The 13,297-nt window shown below is 36.7% G+C and overlaps 1 pseudogene; it reads left to right on the top strand.

Annotated features, from left to right (window-relative positions):
* Nucleotides 1–13,297, top strand: part of LOC102182028 — a 130,733-nt pseudogene that overhangs the window by 27,194 nt on the left and 90,242 nt on the right.

The following is a 13,297-nucleotide window of genomic DNA, read 5'->3' as shown; positions in this document are numbered from 1 at the left end:
TAGAGCATAATATTTGAGAAAAGAAGCTATAATATTCAGAATTTTAATATAGGCAGGCTCATGGAGGGCCAGGTGGATCATGGGTAGATAATTTTGTTAGTGTCTCACAATCTAAGGTGCGTGGGAATCACCTGGGATGTTGTTAAAATGCAGATTCTAATTCATAAATACTGAGTTAGAACCTGAGATTCTGTATTTCTAACCATCTCCCAAGTGATGCTGGTCCATGGGTCATAGCACGAGTAGGAAGGCTACAGAGAACAGACCATTAAAGGGTTCAATCACAGAAGTGAGCTGATCACCCCTGGACATTATGGGAAGTTGGATAGAAGAAAAAGAGTCTTTTTTCCCAAACCCATTTAAGGTGAATTGTCACTGTTTTTTAAGTCCAATATAAGAGTGACCTCCCTCTAAGGGCTTGTAAGTGTGAGTAAGGATATTCCTGACAGAGAAGATATTGAATGATTTGTGTTCCATTATGCTTTTTTTCCTTTCTGAGGGAAAAGGGAGGAGATGGGCCTAAGGAGTGAGGCTAGTGCCTGCAGACTGAGGAGCCTGGAATAGACTCGTTGCTCTGTGCTTCCCAGACACCACAGAGGCAGAAGAGGCTTTTCTGTAGGTTACATTACGGCAACAGGATGCCCTAGCTGGTCATCACCCCCTTCAAAGAGGAGGATGAATGGGACAGCCCACACATTGTCAGGTTCTACAATGTCATGTCTGACAAGGAAATCAGGAAGATCAAGGAGATTGCAAAACCCAAAGTAAGTTCTCCTTTGGTGCTGAGCACGTTTCCCTCTGTTCCCTCCTTGGACTTACCATGCTGTCATTATTTGGGGGACATTTAAGGGAAAAGCTGATAGCAGATTGCCCTTTTTTTAAAAAGATTTAATTTTTTTAGAGTAGTTTTAAGTTTACAGTAAAATTGAGAGGGAGGTGCAATGATTCCCTATATACCCCTTGCCCTGACACATACATAGCCTCCCTCATTATCAACATCACTCACCAGAATTGTACATTTTCATTCAGGATTAACCTATATTGATTGACATATCATAATCCCTCGAGATTCCTTAGTTTACCTATGGGTAAAGGGCTCAGTCTTGACGTTGTAATTTATGGGTTTAGACAAATGTCTCATGACCTATATCCATTATTATAATCTAATACAGAGAATTTCGCTGTCCAAAAAATCCTCTGTGTTCTGACTGTGCATCTTTGCCCCCACTCTTCACAGCAGCTACTGATATTTTGTTTCCATAGCTTTGCTTTTTCTCAAGTATTATATAGTTGGAATATACAGTATGTAGCCATCTCAGATCGGTTTCTTTTATTTACTAATATCCATTTGAGGTTCCTTCTTGTTTTTCATGGTTTCATAGCTTATTTCATGAATAATATTTTATTGTCTGAATGTGACAGTTTATTCATCTGTTCACCTACTAAAGGATATCTTGGTTTCTTCAACATTTTGGCAGTTATGGATAAAGATACTGTAAACATCCATGTACAGATTTTTGTGTGGACATTACCTTTTCAACTACTTTGGGTAAATACCAAAGAATGTGATTGCTGGTTTGTGTAAAGAGTAAGTTTAGTTTTGTAAGAAATAGCCACACTGTCTTTCCAAGTATCTGTATTATTTTGCATTTAACAGTGGATGAGAGTCCTGTTGTTCCATATCCTTGTCAGCATTTGAGATTGTCAGTCTTGGATTTTGGTCATTCTAATAGATATGTGATGGTATTAATATCTCATTGTTTTAATTCACAGTTCCCTGATAACATATGATATGGGACATATTTTCTTATGTTTACTTGCCATCTGTATATCTCTTTGCTGAGGGGTCTGTTAAGGGCGTTGGTCCATTTTTTAATTGAGTTTTTGTTTTCTTATAGTTGTATTTATGAATTCATTATATATATTTTAGATAACAGTCCCTTTTAAATGTCTCTTTTGCAAATATTTTCTTCCAGTATGCGACTCGTTTTCTCATTCTCTTTGTATTATCTTTCTTGGAGGAGAGTTTTTAATTTTAATGAAGTCCACCTTATCAATCATTTCTTTCATGGATCATGTCTTTGTTATTCTATTTTAAAGGACAATACCATGCCCAGGGTCACCAGGATTTTCTCCCATGTTGTCTTCCAGTTTTATAGTTTTGTGTTTTACATTTAGGTCTGTGATCCATTTTGAGTTACACTGAGTGAAGAATGTAAGGTCTAGATTTATATTTTTTGCATATGTATGTCCATTTGTTCCATCACCATTTTTTGAGAGACTCTTTTTGCTCCATTGTATTGCTTTTGCTCCTTTGTCAAATATGAGTCGATTATTTTTATGGAGGTCTGTTTCTAGGCTCACTGTTCTGTTCTGTTGATTGATTGTTCTTTCACTAATACCACATTGTCTTGATTACTGTAGCTTTGTAGTAGCTTTGGAGTCAAGTAGTATCATTTCTCCAACTTTGTTCTTCTCCTTTAATATTGTATTGTCTATGCTGGGTCTTTTGTCTTTCCATATAAACTTTAGGATCATTTTGTAGATATCCACAAAATAACTTGTTAGAATTTAATTAGGATTGTATTGAATCTATGGATTAATTTAGGGTGAACTGACATCTTGACAGTATTAAGTCTTCTTATCCATGAACATGGAATCACTGTTTATTTTGTTCTGCTTTGATATGTCTCTTCAGAGTTTTGGTAGTTTTCCTCTTGTACATATTTTGTTTGTTTTTAATGACTGTTTCAGCAAAATTCTTTATAATCTGGTCCTCCAAGATCTTTTCAAAGAGAAGTGTATCAGTATATATTATGTTTTAATTTAGTGTCTCCACGAGATCCTTTTTTAAACCTGTTTAAATTTTTTATTTATCTATAAAGTTTTATTTTAATTATATGTGACTTTTAAAAGTTGGTTACATAAATGAAATAGGCAGCAGATTGCAAGTATTTAACTGATGAAAGCCATAATACTTGTGACCAAACAGAGGAATTCTTTTCTGCTCTTTCCATGAAACCCTGTGTCAGCTTTAGAGGTCCTCGGGAATAAGATTTATCGCCTATTCATCCTTAGTTATTCATATCTCTGGCATGTTTTTTGTTTTCATTTTTTGCTGTCATCTGGGAAAGAATTATTTCTTCATATTCTAGATAATAGATGATAAACTCAGTGAAGGCAGTTTTTCTTTCAAAAACAGTTTCATTAGTTTATCATAGTTATTGGTTGTCCTTTGGTAGTTAGAAAGGATATTCTTGTTCTTTCTTTTTGTATTCTTATAGGGTTATAATCTTTATATAAGCAGGAGGTCTTGTCAATTTTATTTGGATATTTTCTCTTTTCTACATATTGGATAGTATCTGTTGATATACCTCCAACAGTGGTTCTGCCTTTGTCATCTCCATTTCCATGTTAAGTGCATCTAGTGAAGTTTTAATTTCAGATCTCGTATTTTCCAGTTCTAAAATTTGCTCTCTCTGTTTTGGCTATGCCACAGGGCATGCAGAATCTTAGTTCCTTAGCCAGGGATCAACCCTGGGCCCTTAGCAGTAAGAGCACAGAGTCCTAACCATGAACCACCAGGGAATTCTCAGTTCTAAAAATTTCAACTAGATTCTCTTTTGTTAAACTTTTTTTAATCTTTCCTTCAAATTTACTACTGTTCTTATTTCTACATTTATTTATTTTTGGCTGTGCTAGGTCTTTGTTGCTGTGCGTGGACTCCTGTAGCTGTGGTGAGTGGGGGCTGCTCTTCATTGTGGTGCACAGGCTTCTCATTGCGGCGGCTTCTCTTGCTGTAGAGCACAGGCTCCAGGCGTGCGGGCTGCAGTAGTTGTGCTGCACTGGCTCAGTTGCCCTGTAGCATGTGGCATCTTCCCGAACCAGGGATCAAGCTGCTGTCCCCTGTATTGGCAGGCAGATTCTTAACCACTGGAACCACCAGGGAAGTCCTAAAATTTTCAATAGTTTCTTTACTCTTACTGACTGAGATTTCTCTTCTTCTCATTAATTACAAGTATTATTTTTCTTTCCATCCTTGAGTATAATAACAGCTTAAAAATCTTTATCTGCTATTTCCAACATCTGTTCCATCTTTGAGTTGGTTTTGTTTCTGACTTTTCTCTAGAAAATAGGTCACATGTTCTTGGTTCTTAATATATCAAGTAATTTTTTTATTATATCCTGTCTTCTGCAAATATAATGATGTTGGAACTCTAGATTCTATTATAGTCCTTTAAGAATGTTGTTGTTGTTTTATTGAGATATAATTGACATATAACATTGTATTAGTTTTTTTAAAATTATTATTATTTTTTACTTTACAATATTGTATTGGTTTTGCCACACATCAACATGAATCCGCCACGGGTGTACACGTGTTCCCAATCCCGAACCCCCCACCCATCTCCCCCCAACACCATCCCTCCGGGTCATCTCAGTACACCAGCCCCAAATATCCTGCACCCTGCATCGAACCTAGACTGGTGATTCATTTCTTATATGATATTATATGTTTCAGTGCCATTCTTCCAAATCATCCCACTCTCTCCTTCTCCCACAGAGTCCAAAAGACTGTTCTATACATCTGTGTCTCTTTTGCTGTCTCGCATACAGGGTTATCATTACCATCTTTCTAAATTCCATATATATGTATTAGTATACTGTATTGGTGTTTTTCTTTCTGGCTTACTTCACTCTGTATAATTGGCTCCAGTTTCATCCACCTCATTAAAACTGATTCAGATGTATTCTTTTCAATGGCTGAGTAATACTCCATTGTGTGTATGTACCACAGCTTTCTTATCCATTCATCTGCTGATGAACATCTAGGTTGCTTCCATGTCCTGGCTATTATAAACAGTGCTGCGATGAACATTGGGGTACACGTGTCTCTTTCAGTTCTGGTTTCCTCGGTGTGTATGCCCAGCAGTGGGATTGCTGGCTCATAAGGCAGTTCTATTTCTAGTTTTTTAAGGAATCTCCACACTGTTCTCCATAGTGGCTGTACTAGTTTGCATTCCCACCAACAATGTAAGAGGTTTTAAGCTGTATAACAATGATTTAATATATGTGTGTATTACTAAATGATTACCTCAATAACTTTAGTTAACATTATCATCTTAGTTACAATTTTTTTTTGTAATGAGAACTTTAAAGATTTATTCTCTTAGCAGCTTTTAAATATACAATACACTGTTGTTACTTACATCCTCAGGATTTATTTATCTTATAACTGGAAGTTTGTGCCTTTTGAACACCTTTGCTTACCCCTAATCTTCACTTCTGGCAATTGTCAATCTGTATTTTGTTCAAGTTCAGTTTTTGTTGCTGTTTTTGTTTTGTTTATAGAGTCCACATATAAGTGAGATCAGATAATACAGCATTTGTCTTTATTTCATTTAGCATAACGACCTTAAGATCTATCCATATTTTTGAAAGGCAATACTTCCTTCTTTTTTATGGCTGGATAATATTCCATTGTATATGAATACCACATTTTCTTTTTTCTCCTTTTAAAATTAAATTTATGTATTTTAGATGAAGCAAAGATGAATATTTTTAATGATAAAAGGTACTATTCACAAAGGAGATAGACATTGTAAATCATTAGATACCTAACAACAAAGATAGATACATAAAGCAAAAATCATAAAAAATGTAAGGGAAAAGAAAAAATATATACTCTTAGTAAGACATTAACATTTCTCTAAGAATATTTTGGGCTCTAAAATCAGTACAAATGGTGACTGCAGCCATGAAATTAAAAAATGCTTGCTCCTTGGAAGAAAAGCTATGACCAACCTAGACAGCATATTAAAAAGCAGAGACATTACTTTGCCAACAAAGGTCCATTTAGACAAAGCTACTGTTTTTTCCAGTAGTCATGTATAGGTGTGAGAGTTGGACTATAAAAAAAGCTGAGTGCCGAAGAGTTGATGCTTTTGAACTGTGGTGTTGGAGAAGGCTCTTGAGAGTCCCTTGAACTTCAAGCAGATCCAACCAGTCCATCCTAAAGGAAATCCGTCCTGCGTATTCATTGGAAGGACTGATGCTGAAGCTGAAACTCCAATACTTTGGCCACCTGATGTGAAGAACTGACTCATTTGAAAAGACCCTGAAGCTGGGAAAGATTGAAGGCGGGAGAAGAAGGGGACAATAGAGGATGAGGTGGTTGGATGGCATCATCGACTCAATGGACATGAGTTTGGGTAGACTCTGGGAGTTGGTGATGGACAGGGAAGACTTCTGTGCAGCAGTACATGGGTTGCAAAGAGTCGGACATGACTGAGGAACTGAACTGAACTGAAGAATGTTTTATCAAGTGCAGAAAATAGGAGCATCTTGAATGATGTCATTAGTAATTTAAATACAATAATTTCTGTTTATATTAATTTTATTAACTTATATCCTACACAAAAATATTAAAAAAATTTTTTTTACTAAATATTTCTTTATTTTTTTTAATTTTTATTTTTACTTTATTTTACTTTACAATACTGTATTGGTTTTGCCATACATTGACATGAATCTGCCACGGGTGTACATGCGTTATCAAACATGAACCCTCCTCCCACCTCCCTCCCCATAACATCCCTCTGGGTCATCCCCGTGCACCAGCCCCAAGCATGCTGTATCCTGCATCGGACATAGACTGGTGATTCGATTCTTACGTGATAGTATACATGTTTCAATGCCATTCTCCCAAATCATCCCACCCTCTCCCTCTCCCTCTGAGTCCAAAAGTCCGCTATACACATCTGTGTCATTTTTGCTGTCTTGTATACAGGGTCATCCTTGTTGTTATTAGATGTCCATAGGACATTTAGAAAAACTAGCAAAAAGATAAACATTACTAAATTTCAAAAAGTAGAATTCTTTTTTGTGTGATTCAGTTATACATACACACATATATTATTTTTGAAGTTATTTTCCATTATAGGTATTATAAGATATTGACTATAGTTTCCTGTGCTATACAGAAAACCCTTGTTGCACATCTGTTTTTTTAAATTAGAAATCTAGCAATACCCATTTTCTTTATCTGTTCCTCTGTTGATGGACATTTACATTGTTTTCTTGTCTTGGCTATTGTAAATAATGCTGCAGTGAACATGGGGCTGCAGATGCATTTTCAAGATTGTGATTTCTTTTCTCCTGGATAAATATGCAGAGTATCATTATAGGATCTATAGTTCTATGTTTAAATTTTTGAGGGATCTCCGTACTATTTTCCACAGTGGCTGCACCAATTTACATTCTTTCCAACAGTGTACAGGTTTCTACATACTCACCAATATTTACTTCTTGTCTTTTAGCCATTGTAGCAGATGTGAGGTGGTATTTCATTGTGGTTTTGGTTTACGTTTTCATAGTGACTAATGATGTCGAGCTCCTTTTCATGACCTCCCTAATGGCTCAGTTAGTATAGAATCCACCTGCAGTGCAGGAGACCCAGGTTCAATCTCTGGGTCAGGAAGATACCCTAGAGAAGGAGATGGCATTCCACTCTTAGTATTCTTACCTGGAGAATTCCATGGACAAAGGAGTCTGTTGGGCTACAGTCCATGGGGTTACAAGAGTTGGACATTACTTAGTGACTAAACCATTACCATCACCTTTTCATATGTTTAAATCATGTTTGGAAAAATGTCTGTTTATTTTTATATCATTTTTGTCTATTCATTTTTATATCATCTTTGGGAAAATGTCTGTTCAGATCCCTTTCTCATTTAAAAAATTTTTTTATTTTTACTTTATTTTGCTCTACAATACTGTATTGATTTTGCCATACATTGACATGAAACAGCCACGGGTGTACATGAGTTCCCAATCCTGAACCCCCCTCCCACCTCCCACCCAATATCGTCTCTCTGGATCATCCCCATGCTGGATTGTTTGTATCTGTTAAATTGTAGTAGTTCTTTATATGATTTCGATATTATCCCCTTATCAGAAACATGATTTCCAAATATTTTCACCCATTCCATAGGTTGCCTTTTCATTTTGTGATGGTTTCTTTGGCTGTGTAGAAACTTTTTCATTTGATATAGTCCCAATCACTAATTTTTTCTTTTCTTGCTTTCATTTTTGGTGTCAAATACAAAAAATCATTGCCTAGATCAGTGTCAGAGAGCTTACCCTTTGTTTTCTTCTATGAGTTTTATGGTTTTGGATCTTACATTCAGATCTAATCCACTTTGAGTTGATTTTTTGTATGGCTTGAGATAATGGTCCAGTTTCATTCTTTTGCATGTGGCTGTCCAGTTTTTCTGGTACCATTTATTGAAGAGGTTATCCTTTTTCCATTGTATATTCTTGGTTCCTTTGTTGTAAATTAATTGACCACATCTGCATAGGTTTATTTCTGGGCTCTCTCTTCTGTTCCATTGATCTTTGGGTCTGTTTTTAGGCCAATACCAAACTGTTTTGTGACTATATGTTTATAATATAGTTTGAAATCAGGAAGCATGATGCCTTCAGCTTTGTTCTTTTTTCTCAAGATTGTTTTGCCTATTCGGAGTCTTCTGTGGTTCCATGCAAATTTTAGGATTTTTGGTTCTATTTATGTGAAAAGTACCTTTGATACTTTGATAGAAATTGCATTGAATCTGTAGATTGCTTTTGGTAATATGAACAATTTTAACAGTATTACTTCTTCCAGTTCGTGAGCCTGGAATATCTTTCCATTTATTTGTGTTGTCTTCAGTTTCTTTCATTGTGTAGTTTATAGCATATACTTCTTCCATTTCCTTGGTTAAATTTATTCTTATGTATTTTGTTCTTTTTGATGCAGTTGGAAATGGGATTGTTTTCCTAATTTCTATTTCTGATAGTTTGTAATTAGTAAACAGAAATGCAATTTATTATTGTATATTGATTTTTTTACCCTGCAACTACTGCACTTGCTTATTAGTTCACAGTTTTGGGTGGGGTTTTTAGAGCTTTCTATATAAAATCATGGCATCTACTGCCAAAGCAATCTTAAGGAAAAAGAACAAAGTGGAGGCAAAGCAAAAAGACAGTGTACAGGTCAGGAGAAAAAATATTTACAAATGATGTGACTGGCAAGGGATTAATTTCTAAGATATGCAAACAGCTCAGAAAGCTCAAAAAATGGCAGCAAAAACCAGACAAACCAATCTAAAACATGGGCAGAAGACCTCAGTTCAGTTCAGTTCAGTTCAGTCGCTCAGTCATGTCCGACTCTTTGCGACCCCATGAATCGCAGCACGCCAGGCCTCCCTGTCCATCACCATCTCCCGGAGTTCACTCAGACTCACGTCCATCGAGTCTGTGATGCCATCCAGCCATCTCATCCTTGGTCATCCCCTTTTCCTCCTGCCCCCAATCCCACCCAGCATCAGAGTCTTTTCCAATGAGTCAACTCTTTGCATGAGGTGGCCAGACCTGAACAGACATTTTTCCAAAGAAGGCATACAGATGGCCAACAGGCACATTAAAAGATGTTCAACATCACTAATTATTAGAGAAATGCAAATCAAGACTACAGTGAGGTATCACTTCACACCCATCAAAATGACCATCATCAAAAACTCTATAAATAGATTGGAAGATGTGGAGAAAGGGAACCCTCCTACACTGTGGGGATGTAATTGCTACAGCCACTATGGAGAACAATATGGAGGTTCCTTAAAAAGCTAAAAATAGATGATGATCTATTAATTCCACTTCTTCAGATATATATGGAAAAGATGAAATTCTAATTCAAAAAGATACATGCACCCCAGTGTTCATATCAGCACTATTTACAATACCCAAGAAATAAAGCAGCCTAAATGTTCACTGGCAGATAATGGATAAAGAAGATGTAGTTTGTGTGTGTACACACACACATGCACACACAGTGGAATCCTACTCAGCGTAAAAATGAATAAAATAATGCTATTTGCAACAACATGAATGGGTCTAGAGATTATCATACTACATGAAGTTAGACAGAGACAGTATTATATAATATGTCTTAAATGTAGAATCTAAAGTATGATACAGAGGGAGAGGGAGAGGGTGGGATGATTTGGGAGAATGGCATTGAAACATGTATACTATCATGTAAGAATTGAATCGCCAGTCTATGTCTGACGCAGGATACAGCATGCTTGGGGCTGGTGCATGGGGATGACCCAGAGAGATGTTATGGGGAGGGAGGTGGGAGGGGGGTTCATGTTTGGGAACGCATGTAAGAATTAAAGATTTTGAAATTAAAAAAATAAAAAACTAAAAAAAAATTAAAAAAAAAGTATGATACAAATGAGCTTATTTATAAAACAGAAACAGGAAACAAATTTACAGTTACTAAAGGGGACTGGGGGAGGAGTAAATTAGGAGTTTGGAATTAGCAGATAGAAATTACTGTATATGAAATAGATAAACAAAAAGGTTCTGTATAGCACAGGGACCTATATTCAGTATCTTATATTAAACTATAGTGGAAAAGAATATGAAAAAGACAAAATATATGTATACATATATAACTGAATATATATATATAACTGATTCACTTCACTATACAACAGAAACCAACACAGCATTTTAAATTAGCTATATAAAAATTGCTCAGTCATGTTCGACTCTTTGCGACCCTGTGGATTATACAGTCTATGGAATTCTCCAGGCCAGAATACTGGAGTAGGTAGCTTTTCCCTTCTCCAGGAGATCTTTCCAACCCAGGTATTGAATCCAAGTCTCCCACACTGCAGGCAGATTCTTTACCAGCTGAGCCAAAAGGGAAGCCCCAAAGTGAAAGTCGCTCAGTTGTGTCTGACTCTTTGTGACCCCATGGACCATATGGTCTGTGGAATTCTCCAGGCCAGAGTGGGTAGCCTTTCCCTTCTCCAGGGATCTTCCCAATCTAGGGATTGAACCCAGGTCTCCCACATTGCAGGCAGATTCTTTTCCAGATGAGCCACAAAGAAAGCCCCCAAATTAACTATACTTCAGTGAAAAAAAAAGATCATGGTATCTGCAAATAGAGATAGTTTTACTTCTTCCTTTCCAACTGCCTTTCTTTTCTTCTTGCCTAATTGCTCTGTCTAGAACTTCTAGTGCTATATTGAATAAAAATGATGAGTGTGAGCATCCTTGTCTTGTTCCTGATTAAAGAAGATCTTTGACATTTTCACTGTTGAGTATGCTGTTAGTTGTGGACTTGGCATATATGGCCTTTTTTATGTTGGAGCACATTTCCTCTGTATTTGCTGAGATTTTTTTGATCATGAATGGATGGTGAATTTTGTCAGATGGTTTTTTTGCATCTATCGAAATGATCATATGACTTTTCCATTCATTTTGTTAATGTGATTCACATTGATTAATTTACAAGTGTTTATCCATCCTTGCATTCCAGGGTTAAGTCCCACTTGATCATGGTGTGTGATCTTTCTAATGTATTGTATAATTTGTTTTGCTAATAGATTGATGGGAATACCAGACCACCTGACCTGCCTCTTGAGAAATCTGTATGCAGGTCAGGAAGCAGCAGTTAGAACTGGACATGGAACAATAGACTGGTTCCAAATAGGAAAAGGAGTACATCAAGGCTGTATATTGTCACCCTGCTTATTTGACTTATATGCAGAGTACATCATGAGAAACGCTGGACTGGAAGAAACACAAGCTGGAATCAGGATTGCCAGGAGAAATATCAATAACCTCAGATATGCAGATGACACCACCCTTATGGCAGAAAGTGAAGAGGAACTAAAAAGCTTCTTGATAAAAGTGAAAGTGGAGAGTGAAAAAGTTGGCCTAAAGCTCAACATTCAGAAAACGAAGATCATGGCATCCGGTCCTATCACTTCATGGGAAATAGATGGAGAAACAGTGGAAACAGTGTCAGACTTTATTTTTTGGGCTCCAAAATCACTGCAGATGGTGATTGCAGCCATGAAATTAAAAGATGCTTACTCCTTGGAAGAAAAGTTATGACCAACCTAGATAGCGTATTCAAAAGCAGAGACATTACTTTGCCGACTAAGGTCCGTCTAGTCAAGGCTGTGGTTTTTCCTGTGGTCATGTATGGATGTGAGAGTTGGACTGCGAGGAAGGCTTAGCGCCGAAGAATTGATGCTTTTGAACTGTGGTGTTGGAGAAGACTCTTGAGAGTCCCTTGGATTGCAAGGAGATCCAACCAATCCATTCTGAAGGAGATCAGTCCTGGGATTTCTTTGGAAGGAATGATGCTAAAGCTGAAACTCCAGTACTTTGGCCACCTCATGTGAAGAGTTGACTCATTGGAAAATACTCTGATGCTAGGAGGGATTGGGGACAGGAGGAGAAGGGGACGACAGAGGATGAGATGGCTGGATGGCATCACGGACTTGATGGGCATGAGTCTGAGTGAGCTCCGGGAGTTGGTGATGGACAGGGAGGCCTGGTGTGCTGCGATTCATGGGGCCGCAAAGAGTTGGACAAGACTGAGTGACTGAACTGAACTGAACTGAACTGAATAGATTGTTGAGGATTTTTACATCTTTGTTCAACAAGGATATTGGTGTATATTTTTCTTTTCTTATAGTTTTTTGGTATCAATGTAATGCTGCCAGAGTAAAATAAGCTTGGAAGTATTCCCTCTGAAAATTCTGAGAGAGTTTGAGAAGAATTATTAGTATTTCTTTAGTATTTAGTCAAATTTACCAGTGAAGCCCTGTGGCCCTGAACTTTTTGTTGGTAATTTTCAAATAATTGATTCAGTCTTCTCACTAGTAATTGATCTTTTCAGATTTTCCATTTCTTCATGATACATTCTTGGTAGGTTGTATGTTTCTAGGGACTTATCATTTCTTCAAGGTTGTCCCAGTTTGTTCTTGTTCAACATAATTTCTCAAGGACCTTTGTATTTCTGTAGTATCAGTTGTAACACCTCCTCTTTCTTTTCTAATTTTATTTGAGTCTTCTCTTTTTCTTGGTGAATCTATCTACAGGTTTGTCTGTTTTGTCTACATTTTTTTTTAAAAGCTCTTAGTTTTATTGACCCTTTCTATTGTCTTTTTAGTCTGTGTTTCATTTGTTTTCACTCTGTGCTTTGTTATTTTTTCCCTTCTACTGGCTTTGGGCTTCTTTTGTTCTTCTCTTTCTAGTTCCTTGAGGTGTATAATGAGGTTATTTTGAGTTCTCTCTTGTTTCTTAATTCAGGCATTTATTGCTATGAGCTTTCTTCTTAGAACTGCTTTTGCTGCATCCCTTAAGTTTTATATATTATATTTTCATTTTATTTCTCTCAGTATCTTCTTGATTGACTTCTTCTTTGACCCACTGGTTATTCAACAGTGTATTG

The sequence above is a fragment of the Capra hircus genome, chromosome 7 (assembly GCF_001704415.2).
Source record: "Capra hircus breed San Clemente chromosome 7, ASM170441v1, whole genome shotgun sequence".
Taxonomy (NCBI): Eukaryota; Metazoa; Chordata; class Mammalia; order Artiodactyla; family Bovidae; genus Capra; species Capra hircus.
Note: the sequence above shows the minus strand (reverse complement) of the source record. Positions and strands in the feature narration are given on the sequence as shown.